This window comes from Amblyomma americanum, chromosome 3 (assembly GCF_052857255.1).
Source record: "Amblyomma americanum isolate KBUSLIRL-KWMA chromosome 3, ASM5285725v1, whole genome shotgun sequence".
Taxonomy (NCBI): Eukaryota; Metazoa; Arthropoda; class Arachnida; order Ixodida; family Ixodidae; genus Amblyomma; species Amblyomma americanum.
Window position 1 is genome coordinate 92,962,673 of NC_135499.1, and position 22,976 is coordinate 92,985,648.

Consider the following 22,976-nt stretch of genomic DNA (forward strand, 5'->3'; position numbering starts at 1 on the left):
AGACAATAAAAGATAAGATGCTCACCAATGCAGCGCACATTGCTTTATGTGCGCTTAGAAGACTGGCGCAAAAACGTAAATAAAAAAATGCATGGAAATCAAATGGAAAACTGTTTTGGAAAGTGCATTATTACGGCTAATTTTCTTCCATTTTTTTCTATCTTGTGTCTTGGCAGTAATTAAGGGTTTTCCTCCGGAGAGTTATTGCAAAATTTTTGCAGCCCTGAAAAGCACTCTTATAGTGTGAAAAAATAAAAGGATAAGCAGATTGTCAGGTATTACCCAAAAAACAAAAACATCTTTCAACAAAACTTCGAAACTTTTTAAAAGAATCCATATTGCTTTTCTGCCCGCTTGCCTCACCTGTGGGGCATACATTGAAGCGGCTATTGAAAACTTCCCTGTTTGTTCCTTCGTCACACATCTTTCACACTATAGATGGCGTCACGCCACACTCTACAAACTAACGCCTCCTAGTAAAGCTCTTTGACTTGATAAAGTAATCCGACCGTTTCAGGAACTCCCTGCTCATTGCCGTATTTAATTCGAGCGGGCTTTCAATGGCATTTATTCGCTCTTAAGCCTCGCAGCCATCGGTGACGACATATGCGATAACCCATGCGCGGCTCTGTACTCGGAGAAAGCGGCTCGTAAGCTTGTAATAACCAATAATAGTTACGAAGAGCATGATTTTATTTGTGTCTTTGGCTTTGCACGTTCGCCTAACGTGGAATAAGGGTTAAGACTACAGTTTCTTATGGGAGCCTGCTTGTGTAGTTTTTTAGTGTGCCGGGTATAAATTGCGCACATTCATGCAGGAATCTCAGTAGCGAGTTAGCGCTTCTCTGCGTCTCCCTATGCATCTTTCTTGTTCCTTTGGTGCTGTTTTTTACCAATAAGGAGGCTTCTCTGCAGTTCGGTTTCATGGCCCTGCTGGTGTCTTCAGCGCTTGTTCCGTTGACAAATATTTCAAAATGCAAAGGCTTCTGCATTGCGAAGAAAAAAAAATGCTTTTCACTGTAATGGTCACGAGAGTGTGAGTGAGTGATTGAGTGAGTGGGTGAGTGAGTGAAGAGGGAAAAAGTAAATTGCAGCGCACGAAAGAAAAATGTTCGAAAGAGGTGCGGACGGAGGAGCGGACCAAATTGCGGATACATCTATATGAAAAACTGTAGTAAAAGCTTCTCAGGGAATTTTCGCGAAATTTATTAAAATACAAACTTTGATGCATAACAGGCGCATTACTATGAGGACGTCGTCTCCGCAACATGAAGCCAGCGATAGAAATTTCTTATTGTCACGATAATGCAATACACAATAGTAGGACTCATTGCCGCCCGTGCGCGAAGTTTCGTCAGTTTCCTGAATTTTTCTTTGAAGCTGGTAGCGGTGAGACAAATAATCACGCTTCGTTGATAAATGGCGGCTATGCGGTGAGCTATCAGGTGGCTGACTGGGCCACCTGAAACATTATTTTTAACGACCTCCAATTCGTTCATTTTACTTGAAGATATTAAACATGCCGACCAGTTAGACGGATAGAGAACTTTCCAGGGTATATAACTGCACGTTACTGAACACGACTTCTTAGACGCTGCAAAAGATTTTTATGCTCTTCTGCACAGACTATTTTGCTTTCCGCCATAGAGTGTCACACATTCAAATATTGTGAAGGAGAGAGCAGCTGTTTTTTTTCTTTCTTAACGCTCTCAGCAAGTCATAGAAACGTACAACTCATAAGTCTGCGCAACCTGGGTAGCAAATCAGGAACCAGCATGATACTCGAACATGTGCTGGCTTTAAATGTCGGCATCAAGCCCTCAAAATGAAAGCAGGGACGCTCGCACAACGTGTATGAAGCAGAATATTCCATACGGACCAAAAACAAAAAGATAGAACAACACTACCAATTAGCATGTTCTCGGTAACTTCAATCAGTGGTAGTAGGCAGACGAGGCATGCAAAAATTGTTTCCTGGACTTTCAAACCTGTACACTTTGTTCAAGAAAGACCGCACAGCAGCAGAGGGTAAGTGCGGGCTCACCAAGAACAACAAGGACACATTATCCCGCCTGCTGGGGTGGCGTGGTCTAAAGGTTGGCGTTGTGCTTGGAAGTACAAATGGTCTCCTGATAGCTGATTCCACGTCCTGTGCCTGACTCTCACTTGTCAGGAGTAGCGCGATTTTTTAGCGATAGCTCTACTCAATGCAAAACTCGTGTTTCAGTCCGGTGTTCGTGTATGACACTGGAGTCGCCTTCGGACATAGCGATTTCATAGCAATAGCCACAATTCCGATGCCTAAGCATACTTTGACTAGGGCCAATGCGGGGGTGTCTCCAAATTAGACCCAGGTCGTTTCCAAAACACTGCCCATTCCACCGCCCAAATTTGGCCCAACCCAACCCTGAAGTTTGACCTTCATCGAATTCGACCACAATTGATCTCGAGGCTAATTTGAATGTGCTCGATACGATGGTAGTCTTGAAATTTCACTCGGTTCGCTTCTAGAATTTGGCTCACCCCACGCCCGGAATTTGACCTTCATCGATTTGGACCAGAATCGATGTCCAGTCTAATTTTAACCTACTCGGTACGATGGTAGTCTCCCAATTTGACTTAACCCGAGTGAAAACACACAAATAGCAGCTGCAATCAACAAGTAAAGTCAAGAGGTAAAAAACAGCCAAATCATAGTAGAAGGAACAACAGGTATCGCTTGACCATTCGGTCACATAATTTAACCGCTGCTAGTTATTTATACTTATATTGATTACCTTAAAAGAACTGCGGAAACCGCCGAAATCCCGCGTACGGGGGGAAGTTCGCCGTATGGAAGGGGACTAACATGTTGGTGTAAATACAAAATGGCTGCACTGGCACTTTGTTATCGATGCCTCTCTGATGCGTCTTTGGCTCTGCGTTCATTTCGCAAAGATCAAATGGATATATTTCGTCATTTAATCGCAATAAGCAATTAATGCTAGTTGGGCCATGTCCTTACCCCTCTTGCTTTTTTCTACCTGTTCTTTTGTGTGCGCGCGGTCTTTTCCGCCGCATAATTTGCATATGTGTGCATCGGTTATCACAGATGTTAACAGGATTTATTAGAAGCGCTGTCATATTTATTTCCAGCAGAAATCGGGTGCAGAGCTGAGGCACAAATTCAACACAAAAAAACTACCTGTGGTTCAGCCCTGCTTAACCTAGTAAGACGAGCGAAAGCTCTCTTAAGCATGGTTATCCAATTGGACGCCTTTCCATATCGTAAAGATCAGCAGACTCCGCTTGACGACGACGATACAACGTCGAAGACTAATCCCGGCACGTTGCTCATCAATGGATTTGTAGGAATGCAAGCGCATGCCACGCGATTGAATATAGCGAATGGCGCGTCTCGCGACTTCCGCAAGTGGTGAGAGTGCCTCGGCTCACCATGGGCAGCTAGGGCTAGACGCAGAGTGACGTAATTTGATAGTTGCGCGGCCAGCAAGCGCGTCTCCTCAACGCGTGCAGCTGTGGCGAGGCATGGCGAGATCACGTGGCATGACGTCAGAGCCAAGCCTCCGCTTGGAGGTACACTTTCATAGCCACAAAACCTCAACTTTTTACGGGACGAGTGGAGTTTTCGCTCTAAAACAGTTCCCACTTCGAGTTATTGATCAATTCGCTCTCGCCCTACCATGAGCTTGCCGTCGCGGTCAGCTCAGATGGTTAAGCGGCTGCTCCGGTGAAGCGGTCGTCCCGGCTTCAATCCTCGGACCAGGAAGAATTTTTTTTCAGCTATGAAGTTACTGAAAAAGCTGTATACCTTTTCCTTGTAGCCGTATGGCTAAGCTCTGGTGAATGTCAATGAGTATTTAGCCCTTCATAATAAATCTACTTCACCCCGAAACATTTGACCTTCACAGACACTACTTCAAGTTACTGTTCAGTTCTCGCTCGCCCTGCCATAAGCTTGCCGTCCCGGTTAGCTCAGCTGGCAGAGCGACTGCTCTGGTAAAGCGGTGGTCCCGGGTCCGAAAACCGGACCAGGAAGAATTTTTCTTTAAATACAAAGTTTCTGGGAAAGCTGTGTAGATTTTCTTTGTAGTCGTATGACTGCGGTCGGGTGGACGTCAATCAGCATTTGGTCCCTTAAAAGAAATCTATTCCACCTTGGGAAATCCCCTAAACATTCCACCAACACAGTTTTCACTTAGAGTTATTCATCAATTCGCTCTCACCCTACCATAAGCTTGCCGTCCCGGTTAGCTCAGTTGGCAGAGCGACTGCTCCCGTAAAGCGGTGGACCAGGGTTTGAACCCCGAACCAGGAAAAATTTTCTTTTACTGCACAGTCGCTGAAAAAACTAATAGCTGTATTGTGTAGCCGTAGGGATGCGCTCGGGTGGATGTCAAAGATTATTGAATCCTTTATAAAAAATCTGCTACACCTTGTGGCATTCTCCTAAACATTTGACCAACACAGTTTGCACTTCAAGTTATTGATAAATTCGCCCTCGCCCTACTATAACCTTGCCGTCCTGGTTAGCTGATTTGGTAGAGAGGCTACTCCGGTGAAGCGGTGATCCCAGGTTTGAACCCCGGACCAGGACAAAGTTTTCTTTAGCTGCGAATTTTCTAAGCCAGCTGTACAGCTTTCCTTAGTGGCCGTTTCGTTTCGCTCGGGTGGACGTCAATGAGTTTTAAGTCCCTTATAACGTTTGTATTCGGTTAATGATACATTATAAATCATTCCCAAGAGGCAATGATGATCTTGATGATTATCAATTTTAAAGGAACCAAGGCAGTTTTGACTGAGCTGCGCCATTATTGCTCCATGTGGTGGTGCCTGCACAAGGTGGGGCCCTACGGCTACTTAAGCATTTCACCCCAAAAATGCTGAGCATAGCCTGGGGAGAATCATGTGCCTTTTGGAAAGTAACGGGCACCCTGCGCAGCTAGGTATGGACCCTCTCACCCCGTGCATGCTGAGCGAGAGCTCAGTAAACGATTACGCCAACTGTGTGGTTCCTGCTGGATAGAATGAGCATTTTTATGCTGCTGGAATGTTGAAATACACGAGAGGAAGAACCGATGGCCGTCACATAATTTGTGCCTCTTCACGGCGTTTCCCAAGAATCGGTATTCTCGCCAACACTATTTATTATTGTTTTTATCTCCCTTGCTTGGCGCCTACATGATGTGTCTGAAATTACGTTCTTATTGCGTTCTTATTGTACGCTAATGACATCACGGTGTGGAGCACTCACAACGACATGCTGACTCAAGCCGCAGCCCTACAACCCGGCATAGATATTACGTCTGCTTATGCTTCTTCAATTGATCTTCAGCCTTCAGTGAGCAAAGCTTCAGTGAGCAGGGCCACAAATGGGCTTCTACCGCACGAGGCGGATTTAAAGTTGTTGACGGCGGAACTTATCGCTGATCCATCAGAGCAACTGTGGTCAAGACCCTTTTCCCAAGCATCTCACCCAGAAGAACCGAGCACCAGGCCGGGGAAATCTTGCACCCATTAAAAACCGGTGAGTACCCGGCGGCACTGGGGATCGAACCCAGCACCTCCCGAATGCGAGGCGAATGCTCTGCCATAAGGCCACCGCTTCGGTAAAAAAGGGTCACAAATGGGCTTCTACCGCACGAGGCGGATTTAACGTTGTTGACGGCGGAACTTATCGCTGATCCGTCAGAGCAACTGTGGTCAAGACTCTTTTCTCAAGCATCTCACCCTGAAGAGCCGAGCACCAGGCCGGGGGAAATCTTGTACCCACTAAAAACCAGTGGGTACCCGGCGGCACTGGGGATCGAACCCAGCACTTCCCGAATGCGAGGTGGATGGTCTACCACAAGGCCACGCTTCTTTTTCTTCTTTATTGCCGATTCTTACATGCTAAAACAGAAGTAGAAATGATAAACACAGCAACAGCCTGCTTGGCTGACACGGGAGAGGTTCAAATCTTCTCAAGACAACTAAGTCGTCCAGAACAGTGGTCCATTCGGCCGGTTCAGCTTGCGGACGATACACTTCTCTTAGGCTCACAACACTTTCAATAAAGTTTTCTCGCACTGAACGGACATTAACATCGGCATGTCGCACTTGCATTTGTGTCCTTCAAAGGCTGTGGAGGCCCAAGAGCATGATTAAATCATAAGGCACTCTTCCTTCGTTTGTGATCGGCAAAAACCTGATGCCGTATGGATGCAGGAGAAAATCTTTTTACACGGTTCGTTGGAGGACATCACAATTGAAAATTGGGTCCCAACATGCAAGAAATACGTGCTCCACCGTTTCAGGCTTTTTGCATAGTAGGCAGTTGGTCGTCCACGGGACGAAAATCCCCATTTCATGCAGCCACGTCTTAACAGGAAGTGTATTACAATGTAAATTAAAGAAGAATGTTTTTACGGTTCGTTTAACCGGCATTCTTTTAATTCGTTTTAAGACGTCTTGTCCTGGGCCTCCACGGTGCGGAAAACGATAAATGGGAATCGGCAGCATTGTTTCCACAAGATTCTTATACAACTCTTTTTTGGAAACATTACACAAGTACTCATGTGAAAAACGCGCGTACAGTAGTCGAAAAGAAAGTACAACTTCTCGCATCTACCCATTTACAACACCGCACATACCTTCACAGCATGAAACAACGATTTCTGGGAGGAGTCTCTGCAACCTTACTTGGATAATAGTCCGCAGAAAAGGATCCCTTTGATCTCGGAGAAAGATAAAACGCGACACAACTTGGCGCAAAAATAGGTGCACGAGGCCGAGCCCTCCTCGTTTAACCAAAAGAAACAAATTGGTACGGCTAGTTCTCTCCCAGCTTGACGCCCAAATAAACACAGCAAACACGCGATGCATCTTTTGAATGTTGGCCCGACTCGCACACAGAACATTCATCATGTACAATATTTTCGAAACAAGGAAAAGGTGGCAGGTGGAGGCGCGTGAAAACATTGATAACTGCCTCCCTTGCCATGCATCTGCTTTATACTTCGCCCTTGAGCATTGAACGTTCCAACTTTCACTTGGGTCTCGATAATAGTTAAGGGGGACGCCGAGATATTGCGTTGGCAGGCAAGACCATCGCAGCCGGGAGAAGTCATCAGGCCTCGTTTCCCAGTCACTGTGCCAAAATCCAGAGCTCTTGTCCCAGTTTACCATACACCCCGTTTGCTTACAAAATTTATCAACGATACTGATCACTTCAGTAATACTGTGCCGATTGGAACAGAAGACTGCGATATCGTCCGCGTAAGCGAGGACTTTGACATGTGTCGACTGCAATGGAAAGCCTGAGATGCGGTCACTTTTGGAAATTACTAAACATAGTGGCTCTCGGTATGCCACAAACAAAAGGGACGACAGCGGGCATCCCTGCCTTGCTGACGAACGCACTTCCAGCCTATCTGTGGAGTAACCATTTAGAATAATGCGCGTGGTACAGTTTGCATATGCCATTCTGACGCCTTCTATGATAATGCGGCCAACGTTCCCGTGCTCTAGTATGTGAAAACGTACATCATGTGACACGCGATCAAAGGCTTTTGCTAAATCCAGCTGCATCACAGCAATGCGGTCCCCCATCGCATCACAGCATTCCAATACAGTACGTGCGACGTGTACATTCGTGGCAATGCTGCGTCCTTTAATTACGCAAGTCTGGTGCGGTCCAACCAATTTGGATATTACGCTCTGGGATCTCCTAGCTAGGACCTTCATGAATATTTTGTAGTCAAAGTTGGTGAGGCTTATCGGACGATAGGACCCCAGCAACAAACGCTTCTCTGGCGTAAAGGATTGGGCAAGTTGGTCAGACATGCTTAACGGAATAATGGCGCAGATCAAGTGACAGGACAGCAGGAGAGTAGAAACACGCTTGTGTGTGTGTATACTCTCCTGCTGTCCTGTCACTTGATCTGCGCCATTATTCCGCTTCTCTGGGTCATCTGATTTTGGGATCAACACAATGTGCGATGTGGTGAATGACAGCGGTACTTGCTCACGTCAATACGCCTCATCCAGCACTCTTAGCAGTAACTGAGCGACTATGGGCTTAAATATTTTGTAAAACTCGGCGCCCAGCCCATCAGGTCTTGGAGCTTTACCGGTCTGTAAGTCGTCAATTGCAGATTCTATTTAATTCTCAGTTATGGGTACCTCAAGGTTCTCCTTTACATCATCCTCAAGTCTTGGCATGAACGACAAAAAGTCTGAAGAGAAAGCATCACCAATCTCTCTTACTTGGCCAAGAAGGTCGTTGAAGTACTTTTGAAATGACTGCTGGATTACATTGGCATCACATGAAATTTCAGCACCATTTCTTATCTGCCCGATTTCTTTCTGTCTAGCGTACCGCATTTCATCTGTTAAGGCTCGCTTTGTCGGCGTTTCACCGGCCCACAGTTTTTGTGCCCTTGGGCGTATAACTGCTGCTTTATACCTTTCACTGTCAAGTCTTTCAAGCTGACTTTTCACATCCCTTATATCTTTTGCATATCTCTTGTCGTTCATCCTTGTCGTTCATATTCTTGTCGTTGCATATTCTTGTCGTTCATAGTCAACGTTAGATGAATACACGCATATAAATCGCCAGAATAACTTCGAAAAAGAAAAGTCAACTACAAGAAGGTGTCTACTTGGACAAGAAAAAATCGACTCCACACTGATGCCTAAATTATTGCGCAGAAAAAGGGCGCACCCACCAGAGTTGTTAACAGAATGGCAAACACAGACACTAAAGAACGCACTAAATGTGGACACCATACGCTCAGTAAACTCCTCACTTTCAATCTTCGTCTCCTGTACAGCTGCAATGTCCAGCGCATTGTCAGCAAGAATACGATTAAGTTGGCATTGGCGCCTACGAGCACCAAGACCCCTCACGTTCAATGTTGCTATGCGCAAAGCTGTGTCAAGTTTCATCGCCATGCGTGAGGAATAGCTAACATATGACGTACAGTGCCCACCATAACGGACGAAACACTTCTAGACTCACAGTGTGCTCTTCGCTGCGTCGCCAATCCATTAGTCCGTTTGCAGGCACCGGGAAAACCGCTAGGCAGTCCTTCGCCGGCCGTTCTAGACCTTGGCACTACCTCTGCTTGGTACTTCCAACCACAACCGCGGAAAACACGAACACACTTACACAAACACATTGCTGCGCTAGGGAGGCGGCTTCCCCGCCTGCCGTGTCTCGGCCGCAAGGTTGGGCCGTGGTTTCAAAGACGAGCGCCGATTTCCCGGGGATTTCGACGGTGGCTCGTCAGCGGCAGCGCCTACCTGTGGCTTTTCACCGAGGCTTTCTTTCCTCGTGGGAGCGCTTCCCAGCTATGAGGCCGGCAGCCTCCTGGCTGGAATCCATGGCCTCGCTGTTGTCTGGTGCCACGTTATCGGGATTTTCAGCAACAGCTCCCGTCGCTTCCTTTTGCGTGCTCACGGGTTCCGTTGGAAGGTCACTCTGCACTGGCGCGTCCACCGCAACTGCGGCTGACGTCGTCGCCCCTTGCTTCGTCAGGCGCGTCAACGTAGGTCCGTCCCGTGTCGCTGGCTGCACAGTTTCACGGGCCGCGTCCTCCGCATCCGCCTCGTTTATTAGCAGCTCAGCCGTGTCTTCACTGGTCCCGGTGCCAGCAATGCTCGCATAAGTGCGGGCACATTGGCCGTCTTCATGCCCGAACCGTCGGCAGGCTCCGCAACGTGGGACTCGACACTCTTTTCGGATGTGGCCCGTATCGCGACAGCGTAGGCATAAAGGGGGCCGGCCTGGTATGACGACCAGCGCCAACTCACCGCTAACGTTCAGCTGGTGCGGCAAGTCATCGAGCTCAACTCTTGCTTTCAATTTCAGTGTGACGAGCCTCGTTGTCGAGCCCTTTTCTAGCACACCCCGCACTCGCCAACGCTCTCGAGCGATTTCCGTGACATTCCCGTACGGCGCAAGGCAGCACGTACGTCTTCGTCCGGTATGTTGTGCAGCAGCCAGTGTAGCTTCAGTCGCACATCGTGATTTGTCGGGTCAATAACCAGGCAGCGGCTTTCTTTCACAAGCATTTCACCGACGCTCAACATCTTCGTTACGGCTTCGGAATCCTTGAGAGTGACTGCCCAGACGTGGCTCATACGATACGCCCCCGGGGCGACAACACCGGGGAGCAGCGCGTGCTTAGCTAGGGCATCCTGGAAATCTTCGACCCGGTACGGGCGGGCTCTGATATCGGCGTGCAAAAAAACTGCAATTACAACAAAACGCCCTGTAGGCAATCCTGTCAGAACAACCTGATAAGCATTTTCCTCATCAGTAAACCTGTTACCGCGGCCAGACATGGCCGCTGAAGCCGCTCCTACGGAGCCCGTCATCACACGTCCGTCACGCTCGGTGGCCGGAAGTAGAATCTGAACTGAACCACCGACGCCGACGTTCAGTTGGCGTGCTGTCCATCCGCAAGGCCACACGCTTCAGTTGCTACGTACTGTCACTCACCAACCGCTGGGGGCGCCGTAAACTCACTGCAACACAAATTCGTCTCAAGTTATACGCAAACTTCATTTCAAGAAACTTCGACCGTAAAGATCTTGGGCTTGACAATACACGAGTCAGGAACAAGGATTCCTTGGCTTTTTCGTGCTAAAAAGCAAGCGAATCAGGTGTTGGGTCTGATTTGACGCATTGCTCTTAAACAGGCGGCGCATGTTGCACGGCAGTTCGTGCTGGCGGTTGTGCAACCACGCTGTGTTTAACAAGGCCAATTCCGGAATTTGAAGAGAGCTCAATGGGATCGCCTTGAGACTTTTAATCGGAAGGCAATGAGAGTCATCATTTTCCTTCGCCGCATCACCCTAATCGTCGCGCTCCAAGAACATGCGCTGCTGAATACACTCGATGAACAGGTGCTGCAAGGACGTGATGCTCGCTAGCTTAAGCCTAACCTTACAGACAAAACGTGTGAACTCAAGGCACATGCTTCATCGCACTCCACTCTACAGCCGCCCCCGTCAGTTCTCCCTCCGTAGCATTTGTGCAGCTAAGAGACATCAAGCCAACTGATCTACGTCGGCCATCATCTACCCTCGCGGCGTCTTCGCTTCGCAACCGAATTACAGAACAGGAAGCCAATCTGTAGCATGGCTCCATCTTTATGTACGTTTACTCAAGCATCCAAGCCTGCGAAACAGCAAGGGCAGTTTACTGCCCCTGCAAGCCTGCCCTGAGCCAAACGTCCAGGTTTCGCTTCCCAGAACCCCCGTCTTCTGTGCAGAGATGCTTGTGGTTTTAGACGCACTTTGCTCTGTGGTCTCCGTTCATATGCTATCTGCCGCCCGCATTGACATTTGCACCGTCGCCCTTCACGTCACACGCCTACTACGACGAGTCAGTCACACTACAGAAATTTGCCAAGGCATCCATCATCTAGCGGCACGCACCCCGCAGCAAATCCGTATTGAGTGCGTTCCACATGACCTGAGCTCACAAAGCCGTGCAGATTCTGCAACCCGTCTTTAGACACCGACCTCGTCTTTGCCTCGAGTCACCACTCTGGCTGACATCTGTGTCCTTTCAACAAGATAGGAACACCTCCGGTTCAGCCACGTGCACTAATCCCTCCGTGTGTGGTGAGCCTCCCCCGCCGTCTTACCTCTGCACAGGAGATTGCGCTTCGGAGGATACGAGTTAGCGCTGCCGTAGCTCCAGCCGTCACACGAAAGTGGCCGCAATTTCAAGGTTTATATCCCCGCCCGGGGTGTACAGTCTGCAATAACAGCGACTGAGGCCGAAATTCACCACCTGCTGTCGATTTGCCTGGTGCTGAAGCCGACGAGAATTCAGCGCCTGGCGGCAGTGGGTTTCACGCCGAACAATCCGAATTCATGTACCACTTGGACGAAAGGACCATATAACCGTTCACTCCTTGACTTCATTATATCAGCTATTATGCTCTGAGGCAATAAAATAAATTCGACAAAGCAAACGTTTGGCCTTTTGTCTTTCATTCTTTTCCATTGTGTTCCTGCGGTACTTTCAGCATACCAAAAAACTAAGGGTATCTGGAAGCGTAGCGTACTGCCATTATGTCAAGGTGCAAGCGAAATACACTTAAAGGATCCGGTAATACCTGAAAGAGTGCATTTATTGATGGGACACGGTGACCAACGCAGGCAGTAGTCAGGTCGCATCAGGACAGCCAGCCGGAAGCAGCAGCTTCAGCGCGAGTCTGAAGCTGCTGCCACCAGCGATGACGACGAAGCGCGGTAGTGCTGAGTCGTCCACATCTTCTTACAATGACCCCTACTGCGGGAAGGAGTAGCCATCCTGGCGAATTAGGGCGAAGGGACGACCAGAAGGTTATAGCACGGCTTGAGGCGGCTAAGGTCCAGAACCTCGTGACTTGGCGGCGGTGGTCCGAGGAAGGCGTAACAGGCTCAATGAGGTATTTGAAGAGAGATATGAGCTGAAGGATTAGCTAAGGGCCATGGTACTTGGTCGAAAATTTGCTGTCTGCAGGAATTCAAAGACAAAGAAGGGAGTCAGCGGGGAACATCGGACCAGGCATGGTATTGTTGTGGAGGTGTTTGCGGTAAGCTTGGGTGTCCGAAGTGAAGTTGCCGGCCAGCTAACGGCACTCAGCTTTTTCAGCGTTGTCTGAGCTGGGTGTGTACTCAGAAGGATCAGGACGGTACTGTAAAATCGTATTAAGTGTAGACGATGGTTCATGGACGTATAAGAGGAAGAAGGGTGAGGAAGCTGTCGTCGCTTGATGAGCTGCATTATACGCAAAAGTGACAAACTGGAGTACCTGATCCCAGTTCGAATGGTCTAACGTAATCTGCATTGCGAGCATGTCACCCAAACTGCGGTTGAATCGTTTTGTGAGGCTGTTTGTTTGCGGGTGGTAAGCTGTAGTCGCACGGTGAACAGATGTGCATGCTGAGATAATCTCTTGAACAACCTCGGATAAAAAGACACAGCCTCCGTCACTCAGGCGCTCCTGAGGTGCGCCGTGATCGAGGATGAAGTGGTGGAGAATAAAGACCGCGACTTCAGTGGCCGTCGCCGCGGTAAATGCGGCTGTCTCCGCATAAAGCGTTTGGTAGTCGACGACGACAATTACCCATCGCTTACCGGCGGAAGTGCATGAAAGCGGGCCATAAAGGTCGATGCCGATGGGGTAGAAGGGGCGAGCAAGGCATAAGGCTGCACCGGGTCGGCCGAGCGACAAGGTGATGCGTTCCGTTGCTGAGAAGCGGTGCCCAAACGAAGGTAACGACGGACAGATATTCAGGAGGGACACCTTTGTTGACCTAGAGTGCGGTGAGGCGAAGACCTTTAGCGCGGTGTTGCTGCTTGTGTCACCGACGTGCGGTTAAGATGGCGATTAAGTACACACACACTCTCCAGCGTCCGTACGGTAGACAAAAATATTTGTGGGACTGTAAAAAATAATGAAAAATAGAGTGTCCCTGCCCCTGCCACTACGTTTAAAGGGCTTTCCTTACGCTAGAAAAAAATTATTATGGGACAATAAAAAAAAACGGAAAGTAAAGTGTCCCTGCAAAGAAAACTACAAATGCGTTGGCAGAAAGTATCGCAGTGGTTAGCACGCTCAGCTGCAGAACGGAAGGATTGTGGTTCGAGTCCCGTCGTGCCCAAAGATTTTTTTCTTATGGAGTCGATGTCATTTGATTGACAGCAATGTGTGACAGATTTCGCGAACGCACGGTCAGACAACGATGAGCCATTAAAGGCGTTCGCCTGAAAACTTTACATACCACACCAGTAAAAGCGCTGACGAAGCCGATGATCGGCTTTGAGGACGCCAACACAAGAACTTTGCGGGGTCAGCGTGATGGCGGGCACAAATTTCTGCGCGGAGATGCTATAGGACGACAAGTAGCGATTTTCTGCCGCACGATGTTTAGTTGCGGCGGTAGAGAAGTCCCGTATAGAGAAATGACAAGCTTGGTGACGGAGGGCCCGAGGGTGTTGGACCATGGAAGGGGTGCAGAGCATATTGAGCAGCGCAGAAATCTAAGGATCGCGGCGCTGCTCGGAGAGCATATCCGAGTTGGTGAGGGCGGTCAGTTGAAGGACCAGGCGCGGGAACAGTAATTAAAGGTGACGGCACCGGCGATCAAGAAAGGGCGTCTGCGTCAGAATGCTAGCGGCATGAGTGGTGCACGACACGGATGTCATATTTGACCCAACGGCCGAGACGTCTCGACGGATCCTTGAGAGAAGCGAGGCTGCAAAGGGCACGGCGACGGGTAACGACGTCAAAGAGGCGGCACTAGAAGTGAAGGCGGAACTTCGTTATCGCCCAGACGATTGCCAAACACTCTTTTCCAATTTCGGAGTAGCTGGACTCTGCTTTAGTAAGAGCACGGCTGGCTGAGGCGACCACGTATTGGGAAAAGCCAGGCTTGCGCTCGGCGAGGACGGCACCGAGGCGGACACCGCTGGCATCGGTGTGTAGTTCTGCAGGAGCATCGGGATCTCAATGACGCAGTATGGGCGGTAAAGTCGAAATGTTCCAGAGGGTCTCGAAGCCGTCCTCGCAGGCCTGTGTCCAAGAAGAGAGGTTAATGGGGCCAATCAAGGGGGCTATGATTCTAGTCAAATTTCGGACGAAGTGACCAAAGTAGGAGCAGAGGTGAACGAAGCAGCGCAGTTTTTTGAGGGCAGTCCGTTTCGGGAAGTTAACAACGGCTCGCAGCTTGTAAGGATCCGGTAGAACTCCATCTTTGCGCAAGGCGTGACCGAGGATGATGAGCTTGCGGGCGCCGAAGTGACATTTTTTTTCAGGTTGTGTTGGAGGCCGCCGCACGTAAGGCAGGTCAAGGCCTGGCGGAGACGACTGAGGTGGTTGGTAAAATCAGGGAGAAGGTGGCGACTTCGTCCAGGTAACACAGGCCGAATGGCATACCGTTGAATTCGTAGAGCCAGTCCTTCCAGGGTGACGAAGGTGGTCTTCGCCAGATCTGCCGCAGCGTGGGAACCTGCCAATACCCTGAGCCTAATTCAAGAGAGGAGAAGAATACTGCGCTTTGAAAAAGTCTAGTGCATCGTCAATTATCTTCGGCACGAAGCGAATTCTTCACAAGGACAACAGGGGTCGAGCACGGACTGCTGGACTCCTGAACAATATAGGGGTGGAGTATGTCGTCGACTTGTGCGGGGATAACACGGCCTTCTTTGGTGACATACGGTACGGACGTTGGTGGAGAGGCTGGTGAGAGCCGGCCTCGATGTGGTGAGAGACAGTAGTCGTCCGGCCCGAGGAAGTTGGCGGCGTTTGAACGAGGAACGGAAATGGTGCAACATGTCAAGAAGCTGCTTGCGGCGGCGCGGCTGGCGGGCGCTGTCAACAGAACGGTTGAAGATATCACGCTGAAGTGGGTTGGAAGCGGGGCGTCCTGATATTTATCTCACACCTGTTGTATAGTGAAAGAAATCATTCCGGTCATTGCAGATTTCGTCGATTTTCCCCCTTAGCACCCTAGTAGCAACCTTGCCTCGTATTTTCTGGAGACAGGTATATTAAACCAGAAGTTGCAAGGTAGAATATTAAAGAGCGTGTGCTGAAGCTTAGTATAGTGTGTCTGTGTCGACTCGGTGCAACTGAGTGAAAGACGCACGTCGTGTGCATCGAGGGCGTTTTCGACAAAACAATGCGGCATCACCGCTCCGCCCTTGCTGCCGTCAGCGCCGCGAACAGATGCCAGACACGACCTCCGTAGAATGACGGCAGGAGAAAATTGCCCGCTGTCGCCGTAAATTGCGTGCATCCATGTCAACGCAGCAGCTGCTCCCTACTCACTACAGCGCGTAAGCGGCAAACCTTGCTTGCTCTCTAACGGCTTACTTTTTATGCAAAATCTGAGTGTATGCGCCATCTCCTTGCTTACAAGAAAAGTTTATCAAGTCAGCCTCTAAGTTCTGCCCTCCGGGGACGTCATTTTGTGAGCAGTCATGGAAGCGCACTTTGAACATAGCTTTTTTAGTCTGCGTAACATATCGGGCACTCAGCAATGCACATTTAGTAAAAACGGAAAAGCAGCAGGAGGTGGCTGTCGCGCCCATGCCCATAAAGCGACTCGTGTGACACGTCCGCCCGGATAGCTCTTTATTTGACAACGGAAGACGTGAGCGCTATTGAAAGCTATTAGTTCAATCTGCATGACATGTCAAGTGGGTGTCGCCTCCAAACCGCTCTATCATTTCGGTTTACTTGTTAAAGCTGCCCTTGCTGCAATTTATGCAACCTCGAATAACTCCTATTGACTAGATATGCAGCATGCAGCGATGCAGGAAGCCTGGAAGAAATTGTTCGCATTATTATGCGACGGGAAACTGAACAACGGGACGACATGTGTTATCCTGCGATTTGAAGGCGTATGGCTGCGGGCCCCCTGCCACACAGCACCGCCCTGCCCAACTGCATAATGTGTATATATATATATACACGTATATATATATATATATATATATATATATATATATATATATATATATATATATATATATATATATATATATATATATATATATATATATATATATATATATATATATATATATATATATATATATATATATATATATATAATATATATATATATATATATATATATATATATATATATATATATATATATATATATATATATATATATTGTTACGGTGTGGGATGCCACGGAGTGGCCACGGGCCCGCCCAGAGAAATATAGCAGCAGTACGGAGGAGAGCCGGCGAAGCACGACCGGCGGCGGCCAAGCTTTCTCGTTCTATCTCCCTCGTGCTAGAGCCGCGCGCTCGCCGCTCGCGCTCGCTCTCCGCCTCTTCTTTTATTCCCGTCCGCCTCTTCTTTTATTCCCGTATCACCTTTCCACCGGGGGGGGGGGGGGGGGGGGGGGGGGCGGGCGGAGAAGTCAGGCCGTGCTTTGATGCAGGGTTTCCTGGGGCGATACAATGTGGGCTCGCAGATAGGAAACGGTCACACTCTTCGTTGAATTCGAAGTGTGTGAGCTGGGCGAAGGTGTCTGCAGTCGCCGAAGAAGGTCCCACACCGGTTAGGCTAACTGCAGGGAGTTTTATGCATATTGAGCGGCGATCCGTTTATGGGACTGCATTGCGTGGGGAAGGCATGTAGCCAGCAGGCGACGACGGCACTGATGAGGACCCGGTAGCTAAGTCGGGGTCACCGCAGGCGCCGTAGACATATCGCTTCATGTTTGAAACATGTTCTGGGAAAATGTGGTGCACACCGCATATTCGATGCTCTGGCAGGTCTTCGAGGCGGTATGTCACGGGGCCGAGTCGGGCAACGACACGGTAAGGGCCGCGGTATCGGGGCAAGAGCTTTGCGGCACGGCCAGTCGCACGGATGGTGCGGCGAACGAGGACCAAGTCACCGGGCCGGAAGGGGGGATGTGGTGGTGCTGCCGCGTTGGCCGCTTGCACACGCGCGTGAGCCGTGAGGAGGTTGCGCTGGGCGTCGAGGCGGGCGGAATGAAGTCGTTGAGCAGATTCAAATGGTGACGCAGTAGGATGGGGAAGGCCCAAGTGCGCGTCGAGAGGTATGGAGGGCGTTCTGCCATAGACGACTGAGAACGGCGTCACATGCGTTGTTTCTTGCGCTGCAGTGTTGACTGCAAAAGCTGCAGCAGAAACAAAACGATCCCAGCTTGTGTGGGACGGAGCGACGTAGGATGCGAGTATATCCGTGAGGGTACGGTTAACCCGCTCCACGAGGCCATTGCACTGCGGATGATTGACGGATGTAGTGGAATGCGCAATGCCGAAGGAGCGGAGGGCTCGCTCGAATTCATGGGACATAAAGCAGCTCCCACGGTCCGTGATGAGGCGCCGGGGAACACCGTGCCGAAGAACGAGATGCTGTTCCACAAACGCGACGGCATGAGCGGACGACGTGTCTGGAACGGGCAGTGCTTCGACCCACTTGGAGAAGTAGTCGATCGCAACCAGAACATACCGGTTGCCGGCACGCGTTTTCGGAAACGGGCCCAAATGATCCAGTCCAACCAGCTCGAAAGGTGAACTTGGTGGCGTAAAAGCCTGCGGGGGTGGCTTGGGTACACCTGTGGACGGTTTTCTGTACTGGCATGTCTGGCAGGACGCCACGTGTTCCTTGACATCTCTGGACATATTAGGCCACCAAAACCGCTCCGACACTCGTGCGTAGGTCTTGCCGCGACCAAGGTGACCAGCCGTGGGAGCGTCGTGTAAGCCGCGCAAGATTTGCGGCCGCAGTGTTGCCGGCACAGCTGGCAACCAGACGGGTGGTCGACCACGGAGCCGCTTCACATGACACAAGAGGTCGTCCTTCATTCGATAGACCCGGCGTAGTTGGCTGAGGCCTGCGCCGGCGGCGGTGCCAAGGGAGTGGATTATGGCAGCAATGGCGGGATCTTGCGTTTGTGCAGTCCTCAGGTCCGTCAAAGCCGTCACGGAACAAGGGTGGCGAGAAAGGAAATAGGCATCTTGATGGGCAGAGCCACGCCGATGCACTATTGTGAAATTGTACTCTTGAAGTTGCCGGGACCAGCGTGCAATCTTGGCATTCAAATGTTTGGCGGACTGCAGCCAAGTGAGAGCGCTATTGTCCGTGACTATGGTGAAGTGACGACCGTACAGGTAGGGACGGAACTTCTCGACGGCCCAGACAACGGCGAGGCACTCGAGTTCTGAAGAGTGGCGGCGGCGCTCAACGTCGGAAAGCTGGCGGCTGGCATAAGCTAGGACTTTGTGGTGTGGAGAACGATGGGGGCCGATTCGTCGTAATGGGCCAATGTAGGAGGCTCGAGGAGGGCGTGCTTGACGTCAAGAAACGCGAGCTGTTGGGCCTGCGTCCAACTCCACGGTGCATTCTTCTTCAGCAGGGCGGTCAATGGAGCGCTGCGCTTGGCAAAGTCCGGAATGAAACGACAGAAATACGAAGCAAATCCAAGGAAACTTTTGAGCTCCTTGGCGGTGGTGGGAGCTTCGTAAGCTGTAAGCGCTTTTAGCTTTTCAGGGTCGAGACGGATGCCATGCCGGCTCACAACGTGACCCAACTACGTCACCTCCGCGAAACCGAAGAAACATTTTTTTGGTTTTAAGCGAAGCCTAGCAGAGGTAAGGACTTCGAGGACGAGTTTGAGGCGTCTCTGGTGTTCTTCAAATGTAGCCGCGTAGACAATTACGTCATCCAGGTAGACCAACGCCATAGTCCACTTCAAATGGCCTAAGACTCGGTCCATGAGACGCTGGAAGGTGGCTGGAGCGTTCGAGAGACCGAAGGGCATACGGTTGAACTGGCAAAGGCCGTCGGGAGTCACGAAAGCCGTCTTTTCCGCATCATCGGGGTGAACAGGCACCTGCCAGTAGCCCGAGAGCAGATCTAGCGTGGAAAAATAACGGGACCCCTTCAGGCGGTCAAGCGCATCGTCGAGGCGAGGCAGCGGGTACACGTCGCAATTAGTAATAGCATTTAGCTTCCGATAATCAACGCAGAAGCGGAGTGTTCCATCTTTCTTGCGCACAAGGACGACAGGGGAGGACCAAGGGCTACAAGAAGGGGCAGTGATTCCCTGGTCAAGCATGTCGCACACGTGCTGCTGGATGACTCTCCGTTCGGCTGGCGCTACACGGCGAGGTTGGTGATGAACGGGCCCGCGGTTTTCGGTGTTGATCCGGTGTTGAGCCCAGGAAGTGCACCCGAGTTCACCGGCGCTGAGAGCAAGGCAACTGCGATGCTCGAGCAGCAAGGTCTTCAGAGAGGCGAGCTCCGCGCAGGTCAGGCTGGGTCCAAAGTTAAATTCTTCCCCTGATAGGATCGCCGGCGCTGGAGGGTGGCGAGGCGGGGCTTCAGGTTGCAGAGACGCCACTGGTGACCCGGGGTCCAAAACTGAGGCTGTACCCAATTGCGTGCCGGGAGTCAGCGCGAGAGGTACGCTGCTGATGTTGAGTATAAATACGTGGGCCTCTCCTTTGAGCACAGGCAGAAGGCTTCGAGGGGAGGTCATCTGACGGGCTGGAGCTGAACACCGGATGGGTTCGAACAGCACGTCTGCTGTGACCGGACTGTCAAGCTTGGCATACACCCACGTTGCCGCACCCGGTGGCAGGGTCACGGCGGACGCCACAGTCACGGTAGTGACGTCGAACGGCTTGACTCGACACGGCCACTTCGTCGCGAGGTCACGCAGAGATGCTGAGGCACGCTTGGTCGCCGACACCAGGGACTACCACAGGGCGACACCGAGGCTGGAAACCCGGCTAAGCCAGCCCGGCCCACAGAGAGTTCGGCTCGCCCGTGGTTTGGTTCTAGTAAAATTAAGGACGACTCCGGCTTGCTGGCACCACCTGCACCCGAGGACCACTGGCCAAATAGGGCTGTCTGCGACAACAAACTCGGTGGAGATGGTATTTCCGAGTGCTGTCAGGTTGACGACGACACGTCCGACTTGCTCCACAGGGGTGCCGTTAAAAGCTAAGAGCCGGGTTTTGGCGGCTGGCAGAAGCAGGTGGGGCGCGTTAGCAACAAACGATTTGTGCAGTACATTGACAGCCGCTCCAGTGTCAACCAAGGCCTTTACGTGCCGGTCAAGCAGGGCGACGTCGACGAGCACGTAAGGAGCATCAGTGGTAATCGGAGCCGACGAAAGGAGGGGACGCGGAGAACGAAGGAGTGTGGCGACGGACGTTGGAGGTCCCGACGTTGGAGGGCCGGCACAGTCCCTCGCGTAGTGTCCCCGCAGGCCGCAGCGGAAGCAGGTCATGCGGACGTCGTTACGCAGGCGTCGGATAGAGGCCGCAGTTGGGGCTGCGGACCGAGGAGCCTGCACCCGGACGCTGCGCTCGGCAGACGGTGGCGACCCCCGCGTGGCCAGCAAAGTCAATTCCGCCTCGATGGCGAGCGCCATGGCGGCGCGGACGGAATCAGGACGGCCAGAGCGGACCAAGCGCTGCACCTCGGGGAGTCGGATGGCGTCGACAAACGCCTCGGTGCCGACCAGGGCCACGGCGTTCTGAGGCGCTCCCGGCAGCGACTGCAGAGCCAGGCGCTCAATGGCGGCGGCGAGGTCCTGGTACGTCTCCCCGGGCTCTTGACGGCGGGCTCGCAGGCGGTGGTACTGCACACGGGGTTGACCTGAGGCACCATAGTGGTCGGCGAGGAGGCCCGCCAGAACAGTGTAAGAGCCCAGCTGGTCGGGCGGCACGTTCTGCAGCAGCTCGGTGGCGCGGCCCCTCAGTTTTGCAACGAGCATCCATGCCTTCATTTGCTCGTCCCAGCCTCTCGCCGCCGCAATACCGTCCAGCTGGATGCGGTAAGCATCCCACGAGATGGTGCCGTCAAATGTGGGCAATTTCACAACGTCCAACGAACACTGCGGCGAGGACGCACCCGCGCCGAGCACGCCATTGGCGGCCACGACCGCAGGCCCAGCGACGGCAGAGCCGTAAACAGCGGCGGCGGGGACGCCCAAAGGCACCTGACCTGTGCTCGGCTCGGCTGGCACCAGGCGACGGAGTTCGCGCCGGAGAGCTTCCATCTCCCCAGCCTGGGAAGTCAGACGGGCCTCCCATGCGTCCATCCGTTGGGTGACTGTATCCAGGAGGCGCTCAACACCGGCGTCCGGCTGCTGCGAAGAGCCGAGCCTCTCCGAGCGCCTAGGTCTAGCGGCGCCGGCCGCCGCGTCGTCGGCGCTATCGGCTGGTGGTGGACTCCTGTCGTCTGGCACGTCGGGTGCTTGATTCTGGGAGCGGGTGAGCGGCATGATCCCACTTCTGACACCAAAATGTTACGGTGTGGGATGCCACGGGGTGGCCACGGGCCCGCCCAGAGAAATATAGCAGCAGTACGGAGGAGAGCCGGCGAAGCACGACCGGCGGCGGCCAAGCTTTCTCGTTCTATCTCCCTCGTGCTAGAGCCGCGCGCTCGCCGCTCGCGCTCGCTCTCCGCCTCTTCTTTTATTCCCGTATCAATATATATATATATATATATATATATATATATATATATATATATATATATATATATATATATATATATATATATATATATATATATATATATATATATATATATATATAATTACCGCCTCACACCTCCGCCCTGCGCCGCTTCAGTGTGGGTGTGTGCGTGCGTGCGTGCGTGCGTGTGTGTGTGTGTGTGTGTGTGTGGATGATGATTGTTTGCTTTTTTGTTGCTCGGACCGCAACGAATGATATGCTTGCCACCATTCTTCTCAATCACAGCCTCATTACGAACAATGACACCGATTCGCGGCTGTTCGTTTACTTACTGCACATGCGTAATTTATCTTGCAACACAGGCAAACTGCTTAAGTGCGCTGTATCAGAATAGCAGAAGCTCTTTCGTGGCTCAAGAACAATTAGAGATAAAGGGGCGGCGTAATAATGATTCCTTACTCGTGAGCAGCAGACACAGTTCTAGTAGATATGTATGGTGTTAAGTTCTCACAGTCCTATGAGGTTAAAGGAGCCGCGAAACATTGAGAAAAAATCGTAAGAATGATGGTTGCCCATAGAGACAGTATATACAAAGCTCAAATAACTCTCACAATTGGCGACCCTCGAAATGCATAAAAAACAATTGAAGATTGGTTTTGTGGAAAGGAAATGGCGCAGTATCTGTCTCACATCGCAGCGAACACCTGAACCGCGTCGTAAGGGAAGGGATAAAGGAGGGAATGAAAGAAGAAAGGAAAACAGAGGTGCCATAGTGGAGGGCTCCAAAATAATTTCGACCACCTCAAGATCTTTAACGTGCACTGATATCGCACAGCACACAAGCGCCTTAGCGTCTCGCTTCTATCGAAACGCGGTCGCTGCGGCCGGGAAACCAATTGATGTTTAAAAACAGAGGAATCTGTAGCTTCGTCGGACGCGACAACGTATTGCAGCGCTCCCAAGGAGTCCACTGAACGGAACGCCATCGCCCGTTCGGCGC

At 51.1% G+C, this 22,976-nt stretch overlaps 1 protein-coding gene and 1 pseudogene across 2 annotated transcripts in view; one reads left to right on the plus strand and one right to left on the minus strand.

Moving 5' to 3' along the window:
• Positions 1–22,976, plus strand: part of LOC144124730 (diuretic hormone receptor-like) — a 328,464-nt gene that overhangs the window by 183,373 nt on the left and 122,115 nt on the right. The gene's annotated exons all lie outside the window — the stretch shown is intronic.
• Positions 9,296–10,362, minus strand: LOC144126356 (uncharacterized; annotated as a pseudogene).